Raw genomic sequence first — 26116 nt, 5'->3', positions numbered from 1 at the left:
TTGGGTGAAAAGGGAACTGAGAGTGGCCACCCAGGCCTGCCCCTGCTGATGCATCCTCTTGCCGCCTCTGCAGCTCTCCAGGCTCTTTGCATACCTTCAGCCATGCTGTTCTCGCCTTCTTTCTGGGCAGCTTACTTCCGGACTAGCTTCCTTGGAGCTGTCACCCCTGTTGCTTTCTCCATCCTCAGGAACCCTGAAGGACAAGACTATGCCCCCTACCTGCAGAGGGCCTTTCAAGGATTTGAAAGCAGTAATATTGCCCCTTAAGGGTTATTCCCCAAACCTTAAGACCACCTGTGACGATCCCAAATGCCAAGACAGCTACAAAGTCCTGCAGCTTCCCCCCTTCCCTCTCAGTCCACCGCCTGAGTCAGCCTGTGGTCAGCTTTCTGCAGGACCATGATGAGCGCAATCTCTGGCCTGGTCTTAACCCTGCCAGTCTTGCTACCATCTTTGGTCAAAAGACCCCTGAGAAGCAACACAGTAAAGCAGAAATAGTTCAGGCCTGGGTTCAAATTCCAGCTCTATAAGTGACTCCACCCCTCTGAGCCTCTATTTCCCCATCTGAAAATGGTGCAGGGATAGGCGACCAGCAGCAGCAGCTACTTTGCAGAGTATTGTGAGATTTCAATGGGGTGTCTGTAAAGAGCCTGGCATGGTGCCTGACACAAGGCACAGGAACAGGCATCAAGTCAATGAGCTACTTACAACCCTCTGTCCTCTCTATAGGCTACAGAATAAAATCCAAACTCCTGAGCAGGGCATTGCAGGCTCCCCATGACCTAATCTTGTCTCCTATTGTCCCATTTCCCGCAGTCTGCACCCTCGAAAACACTTCCTCCTCCAGGAAGCCTTGCTGACATTAATAAGCAGAAAGCGTTTCCTTCCACTGACCTTCCAAAACCCATCTATAACTGATCAGATCCTGCCCCATAGCCATCATCTGAATCCTTGTCTTCTGTCCCCCATCAGAACAGCCTCTCCTGAATCCAGCAGGACTGCACCCCATTTCATGTCCCCTGTCACCCTCAGCCACAGACATTTTCCATACACATTTCACAAATTACCCTAATGTTCCATTTCAAGTAAAGAATGTCCAAGTCCTCCAAACAGTCCAGATATTTCGAGCTATACTCAAATCCAAATTCCAGGCCAGTAGAAGTCGGCCCAGCCTCTAGAGACTTGCAGGCCTGGCTTTGGTCCCAAAGCATGGAAGGGCGGCCAAAGCACAGCCAAGCAGGTCCAAAGCCCAGGGCAGAGAGAGCTCTGGGCTGCCTAGACCAGAGCCCATTTGTGAGTTTGTCAGATGCCAACCCCCAGCCTATGATCTTAAATTCTTGACCACATCCTCAACTTGTGATTACAAAACTGTTCCTCGCATACCTCCTTGTGACAGGAGGCTCACTATCCATGTTCTGCTGCTTGCTGGGGCCCTCCCTTTACTTGTTGATTCCCCCAGAGGCCTTTCCTTTTGCTCTGACCACAATGACAAGGACAGTCTGACCATATGACGAGTCAGCCTTCCAACTCCTCCATTCAATGCCCTGCTTTTCTGAGTCCCCTCAATGTCCAGCAAAGCAACGGAATTTCCACATTTATTCCTACAAGCTGAACTATCAGCCCAGGAGGGCCCCCTATTCCCACGGCCCTCAAAAAGCCTACAAACCCTGCAAAACCCAGACACAGTGCTGGAACACCCCTTGGAGCAGGCTGAAATGCACAAACTTTCCTTCCCCAAGAAATTCTCTCATTATCTACCCCCACCCACCACACTCTCTCTCAGCCCTAGATTTAAGATGTTGTTAATTAAATTGCAATTTGTTTTCCATTTTTAAAGTAATTACTCAAGGACCTCAATCAGAGCCTGATCAGTACTCATAAGATGTCACCCCCCACCAAATGATTGGGCCAGCCCAGGGTGTGAAAGCCAGCAGAAGTCTAAGCCACTTCACACATTCACTTGTGGGATATTTACTGAGGGCCTACAGGGTGCCCAATACTGAGCTAGCTAGGCTCAGGGACCTGTACACACATGCATTCTCCATTAGGGTTCTGCAATCCTGACACTATTACTATCCTCAAGGACTTTGGGCATCCAGACCCATCTATTAGTTAGCAATGAGAACCCCTGCCATGGCCAAGTTACACAAGAACACCCTTGCCCTACCTCTGCCCCCTGCTGATCTGAAAGTAACCTGGTCTGAATGAAAAGTAAAGATTCGGCTGTCCCTGGGTGCTAGGGAGAGAGGCTTGTTGACAAAGCCACCAGCTGTCTCCAGTCAGAGCCAGGGAGACGGGCTTCTCCCTGCACCACCCGCACTGCCATAGACCCAGCAGCCAGCAACAGCATTTGGACCATTACGGAGTTCCAGGCCCAGTCTCCAACTGACATCCCTCCTGCTCCAGCTGCCCATGCTAACAAGAGCCAGGGCACAAGACCTCACTTGGAACAAGTACCAGGCAGAAGACAGCATTACCTGCAGGTGGGGAAAACGAGGAAGAGGACAGATGTCCCCATAATTTAAACTGAAAATGAAACTGTACAAGGCCAAAGTTGTAAAAAAAAAAAAAAAAAAAAAGGAGAAGTAAACTGTGAGCTGTCACAGCAAGACACTGTAGACATCTGTGGTTGAGACACAGGCTGAGAGAGGGAGGTAAAACCCAAGCTCCACCACTTTCTATCTGTGTGACCTTTACAACCCTGCACCTCAGTTTGCCCCTCCGTAAAATGTGGTTAATAGTAATGTGGGAGAATTAAATGAGAGAATGTATGTAAAGCAATGAATTCGTCCAGCGCCTAACACACAGTAAACGTGAAATGTACTTGTTGAATATAAGCATGCCACCATTTACTGAAATACCACACACTCCTCTCATCCTTATTCTAGCAAATACTATTCTCCCCATTTTACAGGTGAAGAAACTGAGGCTAGGGGAATGTAGGGAACCCACTCAAGGTCACACCGCTGGAAACTGACAAACAGCCAGGTCGCTCTGAAGAGACCTGGAGGCAAAACTGCCCGCAGGCCATTCTGAAAGCTCTCCTGGGTGGGGAGGGCGACAATGGATCGTTCAGGGGGTGGGGCTCTGTATTCCCTTAGCCTCGCAGGGCACACCGGGCTGCTCGAATCTGCAAAAAGCCAAGTGGCCAGTCCCCGGATTCCCGGCCGGTCCTAGAGCCCACCCGTCCCACCGGCGCCCCCTCCTCACCCCTGTCCCAGGGCGTTAAAGAGCTGCGTGCAAAGGGAGAACTTCTTGCTCCCGAGACCCTGAGGTAGAAGGGGAGTTAGAGAGCAGGCCGCTCAGAGCCCGCAGAAAACCGGTCCGGCTGCCTCAGCCTTCGCGAAGCCAGGACCCGGCCTCTAACCCCCTCCCTCGCTAGACAAAAGTTTCCCCTGTTCGGGAGCAGGGGAGGGGGAGGGGGCATTCCTCGTGAGTGACATTATCCGTGACCTACAGCTGCCGCGCTGCCCTCGCCCGCACCCCAGCCTGCCCCCGGCCCCGCGCGGCCCCCTACCCTTTGTCCTCCCACCCCCGCGCGCGGGGCCCGGCCGACTCCACCCGCCCGCCCGGCGCCCGCCCGCACCAAACTTGCGCCGGCGGCCGCTGGGGGCCCCGCGCGGCCTGCACGCCGGGCTCGGGCCCCACCGGCTGGGCGACAGGGGACTGGCAGGCCCGGGCCCTCCCGGCCTCTTACCTGCCACGGCTGGGGCGCCACTCGGGGGAAGGGGCGCTCCCGGCGAGGAGCGGGACGCCTGGGTCCCCCGGGCCGTGCGTACGCCTCCGGGCTCCGGCCCGGGCCAGGGTTAACCCCTTCGCGGCCGCCTCCCGCCGCTCCCACCCGCGCTCCACGCCGCCGCCGCCGCCGCCGCCGCCGCCGCCGCCTCCTCCCGCCCGCTCTCCTCCCCCTCCCGCTCCCTCCCGGTGCCCAGCCCCCAGTCCCGGCCCGGCGCTGCGCCGGGGCAGCTCGCAGCCTCACCCTCGTCCCGCGGCGGGGAGGGGTCTCCCTGGAGACTGGAGGTTGGGGCGCGCTGCCTCGCCCCCTAGCCCAGAGGGGCGTACCCGTGCGCCAAGAGCCCCCAAGCCCGTCTCCCCTTACCTCCTCGGCCCAGCGCCTACCTCCCCGAATCGCGGCCGCTGGGAGCGGGGTTGGATCCCGTGATGCCGCGTGGGTGCTGGCCAGAGACGAGCTCCGGAGGCAGGGGCGGTCGGCGGGCGTGCGGTGAGCGCCCCGGGGCGGGGGCCGGGGCGGGACCGAGCGTTGCTATCGGGGCTGGATTTCTCGACTTCCACCCGGATTCTCCCTCGGCCCTCCCGGCCGATTCGGTGCTGCTCGGCGACCACGTGACGCGGGCTGCCTTTGACCCCTATCTCCGAGCGGGTAGGGGGCGGGGGCCGGAGGGGGTGTCAGATGCAGGACCCACGAGGGCCGGGGCGGTTGCCCGGCGTCCCCCAGGCGGTGACCCCCAGGAAACAAAGCCCGGGGGGAAACCAACAAGTTATTCGGGGTCAGAGACGAAACAGCGCTGGGGGTCCGGAGAGGCTGCAGAGAGAATGTGGGAGACAAAGACCCGCGCCCGCGGCGGCTCCGAGGGCCCTGGGAGGGCTCTGGCTGGGCTCGAGAGGGCCTCCAGGCTCTTCCACTGCTGGGCTTGTGACAGCTCTCCAGGACCTCCTGGGACAGCTCCCCGACCACCAGTGCTCTGCCAGAGTGACCCCTCCTGGACAGACCCTCCCTCCCCCAACACACACCTTTGCCCTGACTCTCGAAAACGCCTTTATCGTGATTATGTGGTTCATTTACTGGTTTCATTGTTTACTAGAATGTCATCTTTCCCAACAAGTTGTTCCCAGCAGAATCCTCTCTCCTGGCACAAAACAAGCAGATGAAGAGGTGAATGACCTTGTGCAAATCTCCCGCTGAGCCTGCCTCCCAACCCCCACCCCTGTTATTCTAACCATCCCAAGGACTCTGCAAATTAGGCAGGATGACAGCGGTTGTTCCCGTTAAACAGATGGGAAGAATGAGGCTCAGAGAGATGAGATGATTTGGCAGGTTAATGAGAGCCTAGGCTGGCGCTCGGATCGGCTTGCTCCCAGTGGAGGGCTTTCTGCCATCCATGAGCTAGCCTGTAAAATGAGCAGGGTGGGGTTGGATGAGTGAATCCCTTAAGAAGCTTTTAAGGATGCAGATCACCAGGCCCCTGGAGATCCTGAGTCTGGGAAACAGTGGATTGGTGGATTCTTAAGGACTTTTAGAGGCTCAAGATTATCCAACTGGGCCAGGTGCAGTGGCTCACGCCTGTAATCCCAGTACTTTGGGAGGCTGAGGCGGGCGGATCATGAGGTCAGGAGTTCAAGACCATCCTGGTCAACATAGTGAACCCTCCACTCTACTAAAAATATAAAAATTAGCTGGGGGTGGTGGCGCATGTCTGTAATCCCAGCTACTCAGGAGACAGGCAGGAGAAAATCACTTGAACCTGGGAGGTGGAGGTTGCAGTGAGCCGAGATCGTGCCACTGCACACCAGCCTGGGTGACAGAGCAAGACTCCGTGTCAAAAAAAAAAAAAAATTTAGATTATCCAATTGTAGGAATAAAGCTCGAAAAATATACAAGGCCGGGTGTGGTGGCTCATGCCTATAACCCCAACACTTTGGGAGGTTCAGGCGGGCGGATCACTTGAGGTCAGGAGTTGGAGACCAGCCTGGCTAACGTGGTAAAACCCATCTCTACTAAAAATACAAAAAAAAAAAAAAAAATTACCTGGGCATGGTAGCAGGTGCCTGTAATCCCAGCTACTCAGGAGGCTGAAGCAAGAGACTCACTTGAACCCAGGAGGTGGAGGTTGCAGTGAGCCATGCCACTGCACTCCAACCTGGGTGACAGAGCAAGACTCTGTCTCAAAAAAAAAGGGCTGGGTGTGGTGGCTCATGCCTGTAATCCCAGCACTTTGGGAGGCCAAGGTGGTGGATCACAAGGTCAGGAGTTCAAGACTAGCCTGGCCAACATGGTGAAACCCTGTCTCTACTAAAAATACAAACATTAGCCGGGTGTGGTAGTTCGTACCTGTACTCCTAGCCACTGGGGAGCCTGAGGCAGGAGAATCACTTGAACCTGAGAGGCAGAGGTTGCAGTGGACCGAGATCACACCATTGCACTCCAGCCTGTCTCAAAAAAAAAAAAAAAAAAAAAAAGGTGTAGAAGGGTGGGCCTGTAATCCAGATTCTGGAAGCCGAGGGTGGATCACCAGGTCAGAGTCAAACCATCCTGTCTAACGTGAAACCCGTCTCTATAAAATACAAAATTAGCCAGGCCTGGTGGGGGGCCTATAGTCCAGTATCTGAGGTAGGCAGAATGGATGAACCGGGGGGTTGCAGTGAGCCTGGGTGACAGGGAACGGTCTGGGTGGGGTTAGATGAGTGAATCCCTTAAGGGGCTTGCTAAGGATGCAGATCGCCAGGCCCCTGGAGTCCCTGAATCCGTAAGGCTGGGACAAATTTGGAAAACAGTGGATTGGTGGAATCCTAAGGACCTTCAGAGGCTCAAGATTATCTAACTGTAGGAACAAAGCTCAAAAAATATACAAGCCAGCAGAGCAAAGCAAAGGAGGACAGAGAAGTCAAGTCAGACACGTAAGGGTGGGACAGACTCCTGTTTCCTCCAAAAGCCAACCTCCTTGTGTTGAAGAAAGGGGCTTTCTGTCAGCCTACTCATATCTCAGAGGGGGAAAGAAGTGGAGGCCTTAACAAAGTGAGATGCTGGGAGATTGGACCAAGCTTCTGACTTCCATATGTGACCATGTGACATCTTTGGACTGGGTATAGTCAGATAGGACTGGACCTGATGGTGATGGCCACAAGCCCAAACTGCAGGCCACATACAGAGATAGGCTTGTGACTTCCTAGAACGTGGTCCTGTCACTCTACCAGTTTGATGAGGGTAATCAGCATAGACCAGCAAATTCTCCTTGGTAATGTGTTCCTGTGCTCAGCAGTCTAAAATCCTTGAAGATGGTCTGGATCTTTGTCATGCTAATTTCTGCCTTAGAGGGTCCCTTCCAGCTACATGAGGCCCTGTGAGCATCTTCTCTGTGCCAGGCACTGTGCTCCTGGTAAGGTAGATGCAGAGTTGAGACAGGAGCTTGCACTCCCAAGAAGTGTCCATATTTGTTTGGAGATGACCTGCATGTCCCTCCTTATGTCCAGAGGCTGGTGGAGCTGAGTGCCTGCTGGTGAGATATAGTATAATGCTGTGGCTTAAGGAAGAGAGGGGAGCCTTGTTTTTTTGTGTTTTTTTTTTTTTTTTTTTTTTTCCTGTCACCCAGGTTGGATCAGAAACTCACTCACTGCAACTCACCTCCGGTTCAACACCAGAGCAACTGTGATTACAGGTACCTGTCACCACGCCCGGCTAATTTTTGTATTTTTATTAGAGATGGGGTTTCACCATGTTGGTCAGGCTGGTCTTGAACTCCTGACCTCAAGTGATCCACCCGCCTCAGCCTCCCAAAGTGCTGGGATTACAGGCATGAGCCACTGTGCCTGGCCAGAGGGGAGCATATTGAGGGAGATTTTACGAGAGGCAGATTCTGAGCAGGGTCAGGAAGAATGGATGGGATCAGGGTGGGGAGATGGACATTCCCAGCACAAGGAACAACTCGTGCAAAGGCCACGTGGAAGGCTCAGGAAAAGCAGAGTGTTGCATGGGGGAAGGGGATGGAGGAAGCAGGGAGGAAAAAATGAGCAAGAAAACTGGAGAGCTGGTCAGGAGCAGATGATGAGTGACCTTGTGTGTGATAAGGTCCACGGACTAGACCTTATCCTGAGGGCCTGCCAGAATGAGCAGACAGGTGAAAGAGGTGATAAGAGTAACCTGTGGGAATGTGGAGCGGAAGGGAAGGGCGGGAAGCCAACAGGCCAGTCAGGTCAGGGAGCTGAGCTCCCCTGGCTCACTAGGGGAGTGGCAGATCCACAGCATTTGGAGGCAGCCTGTGAGTTGGGGCGACTGCACGTCTCTGGCAGCCCTTGCTCATCTTCTCAGGTCTTGGGAGTTGCTCTTCACCGAGCTGCGCCCAAATCCTTCCAACTCATTGTCACCTGGAGAACCTATAAGGAGGCGAGGCCCGGGCCCCACCCAGGGAGGTGGCTGCCATGGGTACAGGTGAAGCATGGGACCTACATTTCCAACCACACCCTGGGAGGTTCTGAGGAAGACTGCTCTTGAGGGCCTGGCTCCTCCCTCTCCACAGGACCATCTTTTTGCTGAGGGGGCCCCCTGCCTAGACTCCATCCTCGACCCCAGGTGGCTCCCACTACCCACTTCACATCCTCGCTGGCTGTCCCAAAGTCAGCTCCAACCCAACACGTCAAAGGCTGAACTCACCAACCTGCTTCTTTTCTTCCTCCTGTGTGTCCAATTCACGTTTGGTCCTAAAACCTGACGCTCCGCTCATCCCCACATCCCATCCGTGAGCCAGTCCCATAGGTCCTATGTCCAGTTTTTTTCTCTAACCCAACCCCATCTTTTCTTTCTTTCTTTCTTTCTTTTCTTTTTAAGATGAAGTTTTGCTCTGTTGCCCAGGCTGGAGTGCAGCGCCGCGATCTTGGTTCACTGCAACCTCCACCTCCTGAGTTCAAGCAATTCTCTGCTTCAGCCTCCCGAGTAGCTGGGACTACAGGCACCCGCCACCATGCCTGGCTAATTTTTTTGTATCTTTAGTAGAGATGGGGTTTCACCATCTTAGCCAGGCTGGTCTTGAACTCCTTACCTCGTGATCCATCCACCTCGGCCTCCCAAAGTGCTGGGATTACAGGTGTGAGTCACTGCACCCGGCCCTCTTCTTTATCACTACCACCCTAGTCCAAGCTGCACAAGTCTCTGCCCTGACCATGTTTACAGCCTCCTCACTGTGTGTCTCCCTCTCTCTGACTCTATTGCAACCTCATCATGACCATTTCCTAATTAAAACCACAAGAATGGCCCATAGTTCCCAGGATAAATTATCTGCCTTGTCCTGCCTTACTGGCTCCACCGCCCTCAGCAGTATACTCCACCTTCCCCTTTACCTAATTTCCCATTTAGAGTATGGATGCCATAATATGCCATGGGATTAGAGTTTAAAATAAAAATAAATAAATAAATAAAATAGAGTATGGACTCAAGCCAGGCTTCCTGGGTTTGAATCCCGACTCTGCCACATATAAACTGTGTGACCTCGGGCCAGTTTTTCAAACTGTCTGTGCTCAGCCCTCCTCTCTAAAGTGTGGATAATTATAGTACAACATACCTCCCAGGGCTGTTGTGAGAATTAAATGAGTTAAATATGTAAAGCCCTTAGTGTGTTATCTGTTACAGGACAAGCACTGTACAGTTACAGTGTCCCTCAGTATCCATGGGGGAATGATTTCAGGACTTTTCATGGATATCAAAATGTGTGGATATCCCTGATATAAAATGGCTTAGTATTTGCATATAACCTATGCTCATCCTCCTATATACTTTAAATCATTTCTAGATTACTTATAATACCTAATACAATGTAAATTGTATGCAAAGAGTTGCTATATTTTTTAGAGAATAATGACCCAATCAGCCGGGCGCTGTGGCTCACGCTTGTAATCCCAGCACTTTGGGAGGCCGAGGCGGGTGGATCCCGAGGTCAGGAGATCGAGACCACGGTGAAACCCCGTCTCTACTAAAAATACAAAAAATTAGCCGGGCGTGGTGGCAGGCGCCTGTAGTCCCAGCTACTCAGAGAGGCTGAGGCAGGAGAATGGCGTGAACCCGGGAAGCGGAGCTTGCAGTGAGCCGAGATTGCGCCACTGCACTCCAGCCTGGGCGACAGAGCGAGACTCCGTCTCAAAAAAAAAATTTAAAAAAAAGAGAATAATGACCCAAAAAAAAAGTCTGTACATGTTTAATACAGACAATTTTTAAAAATATATTTTCGATTCATGGTCAGTTGAATCCACAGATTCAGAATCTGTGGGTACAGAGGGTTGACTGCTTAAATGTTAGATGAATGATTCATTGTGATCCTTTAGGTCTGAGATTTCTTTTTTTCTTTTTTCTTTTTTTCCTGCAGGCTGGAGTGCAGTGGTGTGATCACGGCTCCCTGCAGCCTTGACCTTCCAGGCTCAAGCAATCCTCCCACCTCAGCCTCCCAAGTAGCTGGGACTTCAGGCATATGCCACCAAGCCCAACTAATTTTTAATTTTTTATAGAGACAGAGTTTCACCATGTTGCCCAGGCTGGTCTTGAAGTCCTGGGCTCAAGCAATCTGCCTGTCTCTGCCTGCCTCGGCCTCCTAAAGTGCTGGGATTACCAGCCTTTTTTTTTTTTTTTTTTAATTGTGTGTCAGGGTCTCACTGTGTCATCTGGGCTGAAGTACAGTGAGCAATATCACAGCTTGCTGCAGCCTCGAACTCTTGTTCTCAAGCAATCCTCCCATCTCAGCATCTCTAGTATCTGGGACTACAGGTACATGCCACCATACCCAGCTATAGGTCTCAGATTAAACTTAATTTCCTCCTGGGCTTTCCCTCAGACCCTAATCCAAACCAGGCTTCCTGTATACACTTCACATCTCCCTCTTTATCACCCTCATAGTTACCTGTCAGCTGCCACTCTCTCCCTCTAGATTGTGAGCTCCATGTGGGCAGGACTGTGTGTGTCTCAGACGCCCTGAGCCCCAGTGCCCCAAACAGCACCAGGCACATTGTAGGCAACCAGCACATACTTGCTGAATAAACAGATGAAATGAAAGCTCACAGATTCATCATGAAACAGAGGACACTGTCTACCTAACAAAATGCCCATCAATGGTACTTCACTCTTCATTCAACAATTATTAGTGCCTCTTCTATAGTCTTCCTCACACCATCCTGGTGGCAGAAGAGAAATAGGGAGACACAGAGATGAATAAGATAGATGTGGTTCCTGTCCTCAAAAACTATACAATCCACTGTGAGAAAGTGCTGTAATACATAGGAAGATACAGTGCAGTGTAACCACGTTGTTTTAGTATGTAACAATTTTGTTTCCTAGGAGGCTGGGGCTGGTCTTTGGAACAATAAAAGTGAAAAGTAACTGAAAACAAACACTGTTGCCTACTTTAGCCAGCACCACCAGTTCCCAGCAAGCTACTTTTCTGTCTCTCTCCCTCCCTCCCTTCTTCCTTTCTTTTTTAACAGGGTCTTGTTCTGTGGCCAAGGTTGGAGTGCAGTGGTGTGATCATGGCCCACTGCAGCCTTGACCTCCCAGGCTCAAGCAATCCTCCCACTTCAGCCACCTGAGTAGCTGGAACTACAGGCACGTGCCACCTAATTTAAAAAGAAAAATTTTGCAGAGGCTGGGCACAGTGGCTCAGCTGAGGCAGGAGGATCACTTGAGCCCAGGAGTTCAAGACCAGCCTGGGTAACATAGGGAGATCCCGTCTCTACATACATACATACTCTAGGCATCGTGTTGTGCACCTGTGGTCCCAGGTACTTGAGAGGCTGAGGTAGGAGGATCACTTGAGCCTGGAAGATGGAGGCTGCAATGAGCCATGATGACACCACTGCACGCTAGCCTGGGTAACGGGGTGAGACCTTGTCTCTAAAAAAAAAAAAAAAAAGAATTGCTGGGTGCAGTGGCTCACACCTGTAATCCTAGAACTTTGGGAGGTCAAGGTGGGCGGAGCACCTGAAGTCGGGAGTTCTAGACCACCCTGGCCAACATGGTGAAACCCAGTCTCTACTAAAAATACAAAAATTAGCCAGGCATGGTGATGCACGTATGTAATCCCAGCTACTCGGGAGGCTGAGGCAAGAGAATCGCTTGAACCTGGGAGGCAGAGGTTGCGGTGAGCTGAGATTGCGTCACTGCCTGCACTCCAGTCTGGGTGACAGAGCAAGACTCCATCCGTCTCAAAAAAAAAAAAAAAAAAAAAAAAAGGCCGGGCACAGTGGCTCACGCCTGTAATCCCAGCTCTTTGGGAGGCCAAGGCAGGCGAATCACAAGGTCAGGAGTTCCAGACCAGCCTGGCCAACATGGTGAAACCCCGTCTCTACTAAAAATACGAAAAAAAATTAGCTGGGCATGGTGGCGGGTGCCTGTAATCCCAGCTACTTGGGAGGCTGAGGCAGGAGAATCACTTGAACCTGAGAGGCAGAGGTTGCAGTGAGCCAAATTCACGCCTCTGCACTCCAGCCTGGGCAACAAGAGTGAAACTCTGTCTCAAAAAAAAAAAAAAAAAAAATGTAGATACAGGATCTCCCTATGTTTCCCAGGCTGGTCTTGAGCTCCCGAGCTCAAGTGATCCTCCCACCTTGGCCTCCCAAAGTGCTGGGATTATAGGCATGAGCCACCACACCCGGCCAGGGCTGTCTTTAGAGCAGGAAGAGTAAGTCCTGTCCCAAGGGCATCCAGGCCACCACCTTTTTCTCTGCCTGGAAACCTATTTAGCCTTCAAAGTCTCACTTAAGTAGCGCTTGGTCCAGGAAAACTTCTTGCTCCTGCTAGAGGTCTGTATGGGCCCCAGTCACAGCTCTAGTGATTTTCTGGGAATATAGCAGGATTTGTCAAGGACAATCCAAATTTCATGTCATTTGCTTCTTTAAAAAAAGAAAAGGTGATTTAATGAATGTGTAACTACATGTGATTTCATGTTTGGACTTCAGTGGAGGCAGAAAATAGCCTCTGTCAGACCACGTGACCTGATTTGTGGTTTGGAGAACATGGTCACCATAATTACAGCATTGACCACATGCTGTAACAGTTTCCTCTCTCTTCCCCTCCGCCCCCCACTGTGCCCTCCCTCCCCCAGCGCGCGCGCGCGCGCACACACACACACACACACACACACACACACACACACTCACCGAACTTTTCAAGTGCTAGGACTATTTTCTTCCTGGCAGAGCAGACCTTGATATCTGTTAAACAAACAGCAGAGAAAATCTGTAAAATGGGCAGGCTAGGGTGGAGGGGGGAGGGATAGCATTAGGAGATACAACTAATGCTAAATGACGACTTAATGGGTGCAGCACACCAACATGGCACATGTATACATATGTAACAAACCTGCACATTGTGCACACGTACCCTAAAACTTAAAGTATAATAATAATAAAATGTAAAAAAAAAAGGGCAGGCTATCCCTACTTCAGCCATACAATGGATATAAAATGTGGAAACCTAAGACTGATATAGGGGATGTGGGTAATTCACAGCAATTAATTACTGACTCTGATGCATGCCACCCTGCTTTCTTGTATCTGTTACTTCAGCAACCCAGAGAGGTACACCAACTTCCCCCAGGTCACACAGACAGGGGTGGCAGAAGACGTTTGGAATCTGGGTCCATCCAACTAAAACATGCAATTATTGTCACCACTCACACTACCTCCCAGTACCTAGGGGCCATAAGCCCCCAAATTCGCCAAGACCACCTAGGCTCTGTGCCTCCTTCCCTCACTTCCACGGAATTCCCTCGTGCCTTTCCTTCTACACACCACTTTCATCAGTGCCACTGCTGTCTGAAGAGCACTTCCAGTGGGTTCCCAAAGCAGTCCTGTCTTGGGATCCAGGTTTCCTGTTTCAGGCAGAGCCTAAAGATGCATGCTGTGCCTTCCCAGACCTTCATCCCTCACTCCTGGGTGCTGCTAGCACAATCCATTTCACATGTAGCACTTTCCTCCTGGTTTTGGTTTTGTTTTGTTTTGTTTTTTGTGACAGAGTTTCGCTTGTGTTGCCCAGGCTGGAATGTAGTGGCACAATCTCAGCTCACTGCAACCTCCACCTCCCAGGTTCAAGCAATTATCCTGCCTCAGCCTCCTGAGTAGCTGGGATTACAGGCACCCACCACCACGCCCAGCTAATTTTGTTTGTTTGTTTGTTTTGTTGTTTGTTTGGTAGAGATGGGGTTTCACCATGTTGGCCAGGCTGGTCTCGAACTCCTGACCTCAGGTGATCTGCCACCCTTGGCTTCCCAAAGTGCTGGGATTACAGGCGTGAGCCACAGCGCCTGGCCAGAAAGTGCTTTCTAAAAACCAGGAAGAAGCCAGGCAAGGTGGCTCACACCTGTAATCCCAGCACTTTGGGAGGCCGAGGCAGGTGGATCATGAGGTTAGGAGTTCAAGACCAGCCTGACCAATATGGTGAAACCCTATCTCTACTAAAAATACAAAAATTAGCTGGGCATGGTGGCATGTGCCTGTAGTCCCAGCTACTTGGGAGGCTGAGGCAGGAGAATTGCTTGAACCTGGAAGGTGGAGGTTGCAGTGAGCCAAGATTGCACCACTGCACTCCAGCCCTCCAGCCTGGGCGACAGAGTGAGACCCCCTCTCAAAAAAAAAAAAAAGAAAGAGACAGAGGAAGGGAGGAAGGAAGGAAGGTAGGGAGGGAGGGAAGGAGAGACCAAGCACAGTGGTTCACGCCTATAATCCCAGCACTTTGGGAGGCCGAAGCAGGCGGATCACAAGGTCAGGAAATCGAGACCATCGTGGCTAACACGGTGAAACCCCGTCTCTACTAAAAATACAAAAAATTAGCTGGGCGTGGTGGCGGGTGCCTGTAGTCCCAGCTGCTGGGGAGGCTGAGACAGGAGAATGGCGTGAACCTGGGAGGCAGAGCTTGCAGTGAGCCAAGATCGCGTCACTGCACTCCAGCCTGGGCAACGGAGCGAGACTCTGTCCCAAAAAAAAAAAAAAAGTAGAAAGAACAAATGAACTTTCTCATTCTGTACACCAATTCCTTGGTGCCCCACAGCAGCCCTGCGAGGTAGACACAGCAGAGATTTTTTTCACCCGCATTGTACAGAAGAGAAAATGACGCTTTGCCCAACCTGCGGGAGATCCCCTCACCTTGCAAAAGAGCCAAGTTGTGGCTAAACTGGGTTCTTCAGTCCCTGGACCATTCAGCTTGACTAAGAGAACAGGAATGGAGGCCAAAAGATCTACAAAATCCTCACACAGAGAAGATGACAGCTTCTACAAATAAATGTCAATCAGTTCATTTCCCCTTTTACTGTGTTCATTGTAATGCACCAATTACAACCTGACGAAAGTAAAACACTGCCAAGCACAAATGGTCTTTAGATGACCCTTATCATCTAGAGGCTCAAAGTCCCTTGAGGATAAGGCCTGGTCCAGGGCCCAGGGCTGAGTCTAGGCCTGGCGAGCAGAGTGCTAGGCTCAGGTGTCGTCAGGGCGGTAGGTGTGAAGGGCCATCCAGGGATTGTTCTTTCCCATTCTCTCAGCTGCTGGTCAGAGGGGCTCTGCCCTGGACTTGCCCTCACCACAGGCCATTTCTCATCCACTCCTCCACCATCTGACCTCCTCATTCAGCGATTCTGATTCTCTTCACTTTAGAACTAACACTTTTGACATCATTCAAATCAAAACATTAGATTAACCCCCAGAAGAGGGGAAGGGTTCAAACGGACACGGAAAGGTTAAGTGGCTGGCTCAGGATCCCAGTGTCTGCACAGCAGAATCCAAAAATGCTCCCAATGAGTGATGCAGGAAGGGGTGGTTGAAGTTGCCTGGCCTGGAGGTTGTCTGCAGTTCTCCACGCCCATCACTCCATACACACACACATGCCCACTTTGTTTCTCTGAGTTATTCTCCTGTCCCCGAACACGTCCAATTCTCCTTATAGAAATGGAGAAACTGCTGGGCACGGTGGCTCAAGCCTGTAATCCCAGGACTTTGGGAGGCTGAGGCGGGCGGATCACAAGGTCAGGAGATCGAGACCATCCTGGCTAACATGGTGAAACCCCGTCTCTACTAAAAATACAAAAAATTAGCCGGCCTTGGTGGCGGGTGCCTGTAATCCCAGCTACTCGGGAGGCTGAGGCAGGAGAATGGCATGAACCTGGGAGGCGGAGCTTGCAGTGAGCCTGGGTGACAGAGCGAGACTCCGGCTCAAAAAAAAAAGAGAAATGGAGAAACTGAGGCCCAGGGAGGCAGAGGGGCCTGCCTAGTCCAGCGGTGGCCAGCAGGTGAGCTGGGACTAGACCTGGAAGAATGTCTATCAGCATTCCCCTCTGCCTATCCTGCATATCTCGGAAGCTGGTAAGGACTCCCAGAGTTGAGCCCAGATGCCATTCCTAGGTGCTTATAGACATACCAGCAGAGGGTGAGGGAGCAGTGCTGACCTGTGGGAAGTCAGCTCTGGGACCGGTGTGGTGGCCAGCCCTTGTTTGGGGCTCTGTGCTCCAACAGGCATGGACATTCTTATCATTCCAAGGCCCTTTCCTCACTCCAACCTGTCTGGGCTGTATCTGGGGTGGGATGGAGCTGGGGCTGGGGGTGGGAAGAGTAAGGGGAACGGCAGGGATAAGCCCCATAGCACACAAAGCATGCAGTCACACTCACTTATGCTCAGAGTCTGCATGCCCCATACAAATCCCACCTCCCTTCTTCTGCAACTCGCCCTCCATCCAGTGCTTGGGCTCTGACATCAGACTGTCTTGTGTTAGAATCAAGGGTCAGCCCTCACTTACTGTCATTTAACTTGGTTTCAATTGTTTATTGCAGGAGGAGGATACTAGTATTTACCTTATAAGGTTGTTGAGAGGATTAAATGAAATATTAGGAAATTGCTTAGCACTATGCCTGGCATAGCTATAGTTTTTTGTTTGTTTGTTTGTTTTTGAGATGAGTTTCGGTCTTGTTGCCCAGGCTGGAGTGCAATGGCACAATCTCGGCTCATTGCAACCTCCGCCTCCCAGGTTCAAGCGATTCTCCTGCCTTAGCCTCCTGAGTAGCTGGGATTACAGGTGCACACCACCACGCCCGGCTAATTCTTTTTTGTATTTTTAGTAGAGACGGGGTTTCACCATGTTGGCCAGGCTGATCTGGAACTCCTGACCTCAGGTGATCCACCCACCTTGGCCTCCCAAAATGTTGGGATTACAGGTGTGAGCCACCACATCCAGCCAAACTATAGTTATTACTGTTACTTTTACCTAATGCTCCCCTATAGGTCACTGGGATATTCTCATTCTCTCTCTCTGTCTCTCTCTCTCTCTCTCTTTCTCTCTCTCTCTCTCTCATACACACACACACACACACACACACACACACACACACACACACACACACCCGAGACTAGCCTCCAGGCTGCCCTCAGTCACTGACCTACGTGGCCATCCTGTCACTCTCTGACCCCTCTATCCAGGCAGGCTGGGACTGGGTCATGTGTCCAGCATTCCTTCTGCCCAGAATGCCCTCCCCTCCACCTCATCACAGTCCCAGCACCCCTTTCCTTCAAGTCCCAGCTCTAGTTTTACTCCGCCAGGACCCCACCTGACTGATTCCAGCCTTTCTGCTCTGTGTGGAGACCTCTGGGTGAGTCATTGCCCCTCAGCACTGCCTTGGAATTCGTGACTCTGTCAATGAGAAAGCCTCTTCCTTCTTCCTCCTCAGTCTCTTAAAGTTGAAAAAAAAAAAAAAGCATTTTTTCAGGCAGACCTGGGGCTCCTGAAATTGACCTGAGATTCCTGTGCCACCCCTCACCCCAGCACCTGTAGTCACTCATCCCACATCTCCCCAGGGCTGGGAACAGACAGGACTGAGAGACCAGGAGATAGGGGCCAGTCACCCAGATGGAAAGAAAGGGTAATCTACCAATTGGGAGAGGCTGGTAGGACCCCTGCACTACTGGGGTCTCAGGAACAGCTTTGCCGAGGGATAGGAAAGCAGAGAGGCCTGCCAGGAGCTGAGAGTCCTGGTGTGGGTCCCTGAAGCCCACCTGCAGAGACTGGTGTCAAGGGAGAGCTTGTAGCCTATAGGACAGTGGCCCGGGGAAGGGGAGAGGCAGGACCCAGCACTCTTGCCTTTGCTGGGAAGGAAGACTCAGGCTTGTCCTGTGAGCCCCCACAGGTGGTGTGGGAACCCACCGAGAGCATGGGAGAAGCTGAGGGAAGCAGGCACCACCCAGCATCGGGAAACTCTCCCTAACCGTTCAAAACACCCAGTGGCCTTGTCGGGGGGAGTTGTCTACCCAGCAATGGAGAGGGGTAGGCAGAGGCTGGACCACCGCTGCTTAGGGTGGGCTAGGAGGATCCCTGCCTTGGGTGGGCAAGGGACCAGGATTCTTCTCAAGTTCTTCCAGGCTCTGAGAATTAGTGCTAAAATTCACAGTCAGCGATGTCATGATCTAGAAATCTGGTTCTAAAATTCTGTCACATTAAAGTTCTGAAATGCCACAATTTTTTCTTGATTCTGAGATTTTAAATATAATTCTAATTTTCTAAAACTGCTTAGTTCATTAGAAATGTTGGCCGGGCGCAGTGGCTCACGCCTATAATCCCAGCACTTTAGGAGGCTCAGGCAGGTGGATCACGAGGTCAGGAGTTCAAGACCAGCCTGGCCAACATGGCAAAACTCTGTCTCTACTGTAAATACAAAAATTAGCCCGGTGTGGTGGTGGGCACCTGTAATCCCAGCTACTTGGGAGGCTGAGGCAAGAATATCGCTTGAACCCATGAGGTGGAGGTTGCAGTGAGCCAACATCGCACCACTGCACTCCAGCCTGGGCGACAGAGCAAGACTCTTGTCTCAAGAAAAAAAAAGAAAAATAATGCAAGCCACATATGAACAGTCACATTTTCTAGTAGCCACATTTTAAAAAGTAAAAAGAAACAAGTGAAATTAAATTTAGAAATATATTTTGGCTGGGCAAGGTGGCCTACATCTGTAATCCCAGCACTTTGGGAAGCCAAGGTGAGAAGGTTGCTTGAGCCCAGGTGTTTGAGATCAACCTGGGCAACATAGCAAGACACTGTCTCTACAAAAAATTAATTAAAAAAAATTAGCCCAGCATGGTGTGAGCATTTGTAGTTCCAGGTATTCAGAGCCCGAGGCAGGAGGATCGCATGAGTCCAGGAGTTTGAGGCTGCAGTGAGCTGTGATTGTGTCATTGCATTTCAACCTGGGTGACAGATCAAAACCCTGTCTCTGAAAAAAAATAAATATACAAAAAACAAGGGCTGGGTACCATAGCCCATACCTGTAATTTCAGCACTTTGGGAGGCCGAGGCAGAAGAATTGCTTGAACCCAGGAGGCGAGGATTGCAGTGAGCCGAGATCACGCCATTACACTCCAGCCTGGGTGACAAGAGCGAAACTCTGTCTCAAAAATAAAATAAAATAAATAAATAAATAAATAAATAAAATAAAATAAAAATAAATAAATAGGCCAGCTGCGGTGGCTCACGCCTGTAATCCCAGCACATTGGGAGGCCAAGGTGAGCAGATCACGAGGTCAGGAGTTCAAGACCAGCCTGGCCAAAATGGTGAAATCCTGTCTCTAATAAAAATACAAAAAATTAGCCGGGCGTGGTGGCATGCGCCTGTAGTCAGGGGCCTGAGGCAGGAGAATCACTTGAACCCAGGAGGCAGAGGTTGCAGTGAGCTGAGATCGCCTCCACTGCACTCAGCCTGGGTGACAGAGTGAGACTCTGTCTCAAAAATAAATAAATAAGAAATATATTTTATTTGGTTGGGCACAGTGGGTGGCTAATGCCTATACTCCCAGCACTTTGGGAGGCCAAGGCAGGAGGACCACTTGAGCCCAGGAGTTTGAGACCAGGCTGGGCAACATAGTGAGACATTGTCTCCACAAAAAATAAATAAAATTAGTGGGGTGTGGTGGTGTGTGCTTGTGGTCTCAGCTACTCAGGAGACTGAGGTGGGAGGATTGCTGGAGAACCAGAGGTCAAGGCTACAATAAGCCAAGATTGCGCCACTGCATTCCTGGGTGACAGAGCAAGATCCCATCTCAATAAATAAATAAATACGTACATACATACATAAAATTTTAAAAATAAGAAATATATTGTATTAAACCAACACACCCAAAATATCATTTTGACATGTAATTAATATAACGAAATGATTAATGAGATGTTTAAATTCTTTCTTTTGTGCTGAGTCTTCCAAATCCACTGTGTGTTCTACTTAAAGCACATCTCAAGTTGGACTAGTCACATTCTCAGTGCTCTATGACCACATGTGGCTAGCGGCTACAGTGCTGGACAGCATAGTTTAGAAACCTTAAATCCTCTGACTCAGTTTTGTAAAATTCTAGGATGCTATACCTCTGAGATTCTCAAATTCTGCAGCATACCAAGGTTCTGAAATGCTACAACTGTGCTTCCACCAGATTAAAATGTTTCATGAACCACATCGTCTTTATTCAGTCTATCAGTGATGGGCATTTGCGTTGGTTCCATGTCTTTGTTATTGTGAATAGTGCTGCAATAAACATACATGTGCATGTATCTTTAAAATAGAATGATTAAAAAAAAATTTTTTTTTTTTTTTTTGAGATGGAGTCTCCGTCACCCAGGCTGGAGTGCAATGGTGCTATCTCGGCTCACTGCAACCTCTGCTTCCTAGGTCCAAGTGATTCTTCTGCCTCAGCCTCCCGAGTAGCTGGGATTACAGGTGCACACCACCAGGCCTGGCTAATTTTTGTATTTTCATTAGAGATGGGGTTTCACCATGTTGACCAGGCCAGTCTTAAACTCCTGACCTCAGGTGATCCGCCTGCCTCGGCCTCCCAAATTGCTGGGATTACAGGCGTGAGCCATCGCGCCTGGCCTATAATAGAATCATTTATATTCCTTTGGGTATATGCCCAGTAATGGGATTGCTGGGTCAAATGGTGTTTCTGGTTCTAGATCCTTGAGGATGATTCCTGTCTTCCACAGTGGTTGAACTAATTTACATTCCCACCAACAGTGTAAAAGCCTTATGAGATCATGTCCTTTGCAGGAACATGGATGAAGCTGGAAGCCATCATCCTCAGCAAACTAATACAGGAACAGAAAACCAAACACCACATGTTCTGACTCATAAGTGGGAGTTGAACAATGAGAATACATGGACCCAGAGAAGGGAAAAACACACACTGGGACCTGTAGGTGGGGTCTGGGAGGTCGGGGAAGGGAGAGCATCAGGACGAATTGCTAATGCATGTGGGGCTTAAAACCTAGGTGACAGGTTGATAGGTGCAGCAAACCACCATGGCACACGTATACCTATGTAACAAAGCAGGTTACATAGGTATACATGTTCTACACATGTATCCCAGAACTTAAAGTAAAAATAAACAAAAAAAATTAAAAATAAAAAAAAGTTTCATGAGCCTCAAATCTGCACTTGAAGGCTTCTACCCACATGTTTTGTATGGAAAGAAATCTAGATCCCTGTAGAGCCTGTGGGGTGGGGCGGGAGCAAGGAGCCCTCCTTGGCTGCCCCCACCATCTGGCCAGCCTGTGGGAGAGGGGATGGGCATGCTCCTTGCAGAACTACCTCTCCTGCCATCCCTCCAGCATGGCACCTCTCCATCCATGTGTGCCTGGAAGTTAGGGTCCTGCCTTCCAGTCCTCCTGGGAAGGGGGTGTGCCCCTGCTTCTTTCCCTTCATTTCTGTCCACTCTGGGGCATCTGGGGGCAGCAGTGGCAGATGGAGCAGGGAGTCAAAATCCCAGATGGAATCTCCTGAGGATGGAGCTGATCTCCATTTGCTAAGGCTGGATCCCGCAGGAGCCTGAGGAGGGCAGAAGTCAGAGGCCCGCGGTCTGGGGCTTGGAGAGCCAGAAGGGCTCTCTGAGGGCATGTGATGGCCTCTTTCACAGTGCAGATGGGGAAACTGAGACCCAAGAACAGAAGGGGTTGCCCAAATTAGGCACAAGGTGAGTGTCATGCTCTGCCAGAAGGAATGTCCCCTGGGTAGCTGCAGGCTTCTCTTCCTACTCCCAAGCTCCCTCTCCCATCCCCACTTGTGAGGAAGTCGAGGCACAAATCTGGCATGGCGAACGTCAGGGAGGCTGCAGGAAGGCCCCCCCATAGCTGTTGTGTCCAGGTGGGTGACTTCTCAGCTTTGGGATATGTCTTTGTGTCTTATGGTTTGGGCTGCTATAACAAAATAGACTGGGTGGTTTTTAAACAACAGAAATTGTTTCTCACCATTCTATTTTTTTTTCTTTTCTTCTGCTTTTGAGACGGAGTCTTGATCTGTGGCCCAGGCTGGAGTACAATGGCACAATCTTGGATCACTGCAACCTCTGCCTCCTGGGTTCATGTGACTCTCCTGTCTCAGCCTCCTGAGTAGCTGGGATTACAGGTGCCTGCCACCATGCCTGGCTAATTTTTGTATTTTTAGTAGAGATGGGGTTTCACCATGTTGGTCAGGCTGGTCTTGAACTCCTGACCTCAAGTGATCCACCCACCTCAGCCTCCCAAAGTGCTGGGATTACAGGTGTGAGCCATCGCGCCCGGCGCTAAATTTTTTTTTTTTTTTTTTGTATTTTTAGTGGAGACAGGCTTTTGCCATGTTGGTCAGGCTGGTCTCAACTCCTGACCTCAAGTGATCTGCCTGCCTCAGCCTCCCAAAGTGCTGGGATTACAAGTGTAAGCCACTGCACCCAGCCTGTTTCTCACCATTCTAAAGGCTGGTAAGTCTGAGATCAAGGCTGTGGCAGATTCGGTGTCTGGTGAGGGCTGGCTTCCCCATTTGTAGATGGCACCCTCTCACTGCATCCTCACGTGGTGGAAGGCGTGAATGAGTTCCCTTGGGCCTATTCTATAAGAGCACTAATCCCACTTATGAGGGCTCTGCCCTTGTGACCTAATCACCTCCCAAAGACCCCACCTTTCAATATCGTCACCTTGGCAGTTAGGATTTTAACACGGATTTGGGAGGCACACAAACATTCACACCATAGCAGGATGCTCATGTCAGGCTCAGAAACCTCCTGGTTAGAACCTTGCCCCAGGCTCTCCCTTGGCCTGGAACCGTGGGTCCTGCAGAGGGTCTGGGGAATGGGTACTTGGCCACAGGCAGCAGCCTGGGTGAGGTGTGATAAAGCTGGAGCTAAGTGCTGAGGGTCTCAATCAACAATAATCAGCTTCCTTCTACATATGCTCTGCTCTCCAGCTCTGAATTCCATTCCAAAGCCCTTTTGTAGCCACAGTCCCATTTTAACCTCACAAGCACCCAAGAGGAAAAGAAGGCAGGGGACTTGACATCAGCACATAAACTCCCAGTCAGAGGGCCAGTGTGAGAACTTCGCTACTGCTCCTCAACTCCATGCCATGCCTCTTCCTTTTTTTTTTTTTTTTTTTTTTTAGACGGGGTCTCACTCTGTCACCCAGACAGGAGTACAGTGGTGCCATCATAGCTCACTGCAGCCTCGGGCTCAAGCAATCCTCCCATCTCAGCCTCCCAAGTAATTGAGACTACAGACATAAGCCACCACACCCAGCTAATTTAGAAAATTTTTATATAGACGGGGTCTCACTATGTTGCCCAGGCTGGTCTTGAACTCCTGGGCTTCAGCAATGCTCCTGTCTCAGCCTTCCAAAGTGTTGGGATTATAGACATGAATCACCATGCCTGGCCTATTCCCCTTTTTACAGATGGGGAAACTGAGGCCCAGAGAGGGGCTATGACTTGTCCCACGCTACAGAGCCAGAGGGAGGCTGAGTCTAAGCTCCTGAGAGTCGTGGGCATCATCTATTGAGGAAGCCCCCCACCTTGCTGCGCTCCCAGGCACCCAGACCCTCGGCGGCCGAAGAGACAAACATCAGAGGTCACTGACAGCCACATTTTCCACGGGATGCTTCCAGGCTGGGTTTCCCCTCGGAGGAAGGCCCCAAGGTTGTTCCGCATGGTTAGGAGAACTGGGAAGGAAATGACAGAGATCCTGCCACAGAGGGCAACAGAAAACAGCCTGGGCTTTGGCCTCTAGGGATCTGGCTCGGCCAAAGTCTGGTTTGGGGAGGGAGATGGGGGGCACAGCAGGAAGGCAGGCCTGGAATCTAGATTTGAAAAAGCACAAGCTTTGGAGTGAGATGGCCTGGATTCAAGTCCCCAGGGCTGCTACTGAGTGGCTATGTGGCCCCATGTCCATGGCTCCACCTGGGCTCCCTCCTCTACCTGGGCAATGCCCATTTCTGGTAAGAATCTGAGTGTATATAAGCTAAGCCTATAGTTGCTGAATAAATGCTAGTTCTCACTCAAATGCCCCTCTGGGAAGCAATCAGGTCCTAGGGCCCCCATCTGCCACTCTTTGCTGCCATAAATATGCTCCATAAATATTTATTGAATAAACAAATGAATAAATGAATGCTGCCAGCCCAAAATATAAGGGAAGGCTTTGAACCCATCTATCAGGAGATCCAGCAGACTCTGACAGAACTTGCTGGGTGGCCTCATTTTTAAAATAATATATAATAATAACTAACCTTTCTAAAGCACTCACTACGTATCAGGCTTTGCTGGGAACTGCAGAGCACTCGGTTTTCCCAGCAGCACTGTCAGGAGCTATGACTATTATCCCTGGGCTCCAGATGAGGAACACTGAGGCATGGAGAGGCCACAGAACCCTGAGGTCACACTGCTAGTTGGTGGCAGAGCCTAGACTTGGACTCAAGCAGCCTGACCCCAGAGCCCCTGTTCCTTGCTCTGGGATGGCTCTCGGGACTTTTATTTTATTTTTATTTTTATTTTTATTTTTATTTAAGATGGAGTCTTGCCCTGTCAGCAAGGCTGGAGTGCAGTGGCATGATCTCGGCTCACTGCAACCTCCGCCTCCTGGGTTCAAGCGATTCTCCTGCCTCAGCCTCCCAAGTAGCTGGGATTACAGGCGCCCATCATCACGCCTGGCTAATTTTTATAATTTTTAGTAAAGACAGGGTTTCACCATGTTGGCCAGGCTGGTCTTGAACTCTTGACCTCAAGAGATCCACCGGCCTTGGCCTCCCAAAGTGCTGGGATTACAGGCGTGAGCCACCGCACCCAGCTCTGGGGGCTTTTAGCCTCCCCTTCCCGGCTTCCCGCTTCCTCGGCCAAGGACTCCTGTGGGGTGAGACTCCCTTTCTCAGGTTGGTGCTGCTTAGGACTTCCCAATGGTCTTAGAGGCTCCTGCAAATCAGCCTTGGGGAGCATATGTGGGAGATGAAGTGGGGGTCTGCCCAGCCCGAGACTGTTGCTCAGGTCCTTTGTCAGAGACTAATTCTCTGCAGCTTTCTGGTTGCTTCCTGCCTCAGAGTGAGGCAGGAAGCAAGGCCAACAGGGATTTTGGTTCCAGCTCCTTTGTCCTCACTCAGCTCATCCTCCCCCTCCCCTATTCCAACTTCTGGACCAGCCTTTTTTTGCCTAACCAGGGACCTTGAACTTAATGTTCACTCCCAGGCCGACTTCCCAGTGTAAGAGCAGCAACTCAGGGCTGGGAATCCAGAGACTGCCAAGAACTGAAGGGTGCTTTTCCTTCTGGGTGGGCAGATTTGGAGAAAGCCTGCCCTGAGATGGGAGAGATAGGGGTGGGTCTGGAATGTGCAAGCAGCCCACACCTGCACATCAATTTACAAAGAAGCTCCACAGTGATCCAGTGATCCTGTTGGTTCATCCCCAACCATCCCAGTTAGAGATGGGTTAGCTTGTTATCATCCCAATTGAACAGAAGAAGAAACAGGCTCAGGAGGATTTAGTGACCTGTTCATGACTATGTAGACATTTAGGGGCAAAAGCAAATGTTTACCCAATTCTGCAAAGATTGTAAAATAATACTTTTTTTTTTTTTTTTTGCGGAGTCTTGCACTATTGCCCAGGCTGGAGTGCAGTGGTGCGATCTTGACTAATCCTGCCACCACACCTGGCTAATTTTCATTTTTTATTTTTTGTTTTTTGAGATGGAGTCTCGCTCTGTCCCCCAGGCTGGAGTGCAGTGGCGCCATCTCGGCTCACTGCAAGCTCCGCCTCCCGGGCTCACGCCATTCTCCTGCCTCAGCCTCCAAGTAGCTGGGACTACAGGCACCCGCCAACACGCCCGGCTAATTTTTTGTATTTTTAGTAGAGATGGGGTTTCATGGTGTTAGCCAGGATGGTCTCGATCTCCTGACCTCGTGATCCGCCCGCCTCGGCCTCCCAAAGTGCTGGGATTACAGGCATGAGCCACCGTGCCCGGCCAATTTTTGTATTTTTAGTAGAGACGGGGTTTCATCATGTTGGCCAGGCTGGTCTCGAACTCCTGACCTCAGGTGATTCACCCGCCTCGGCCTCCCAAAGTGCTGGGATTACAAGTGTGAGCCACCGCGCCCAGCCATAATACTAT

The 26116-nt window shown here is 50.9% G+C and overlaps 1 protein-coding gene and 1 long non-coding RNA gene across 6 annotated transcripts in view; one reads left to right on the top strand and one right to left on the bottom strand.

The window, feature by feature from the left end:
* The window catches only part of NDST1 (N-deacetylase and N-sulfotransferase 1), a 73233-nt gene extending 68878 nt beyond the window's left edge, over positions 1–4355 (bottom strand). For 2 of the 5 annotated variants that reach the window (XM_032158365.2, XM_032158366.2), the window contains exon 1: positions 4100–4355. The gene's annotated coding sequence lies outside the window, so the exon portion shown is untranslated. Of the gene's footprint in view, positions 1–94; positions 422–4099 lie in introns of those variants that run through there. The other 3 variants (XM_058440039.1, XM_032158367.2, XM_058440038.1) reach the window with 2 other exon arrangements.
* On the top strand, positions 4131–15008 carry LOC116471719 (uncharacterized). Its single transcript, XR_004248855.1, has 3 exons — positions 4131–4222; positions 4824–4894; positions 14756–15008. It is a non-coding gene; the product is annotated as an uncharacterized LOC116471719 (long non-coding RNA).
* Positions 15009–26116: the final 11108 nt, after the last annotated feature.

The sequence above is a fragment of the Hylobates moloch genome, unplaced genomic scaffold, assembly GCF_009828535.3.
Source record: "Hylobates moloch isolate HMO894 unplaced genomic scaffold, HMol_V3 SCAFFOLD_6, whole genome shotgun sequence".
NCBI lineage: Eukaryota > Metazoa > Chordata > Mammalia > Primates > Hylobatidae > Hylobates > Hylobates moloch.
This window is presented reverse-complemented; position numbering and strand designations above follow the sequence as displayed.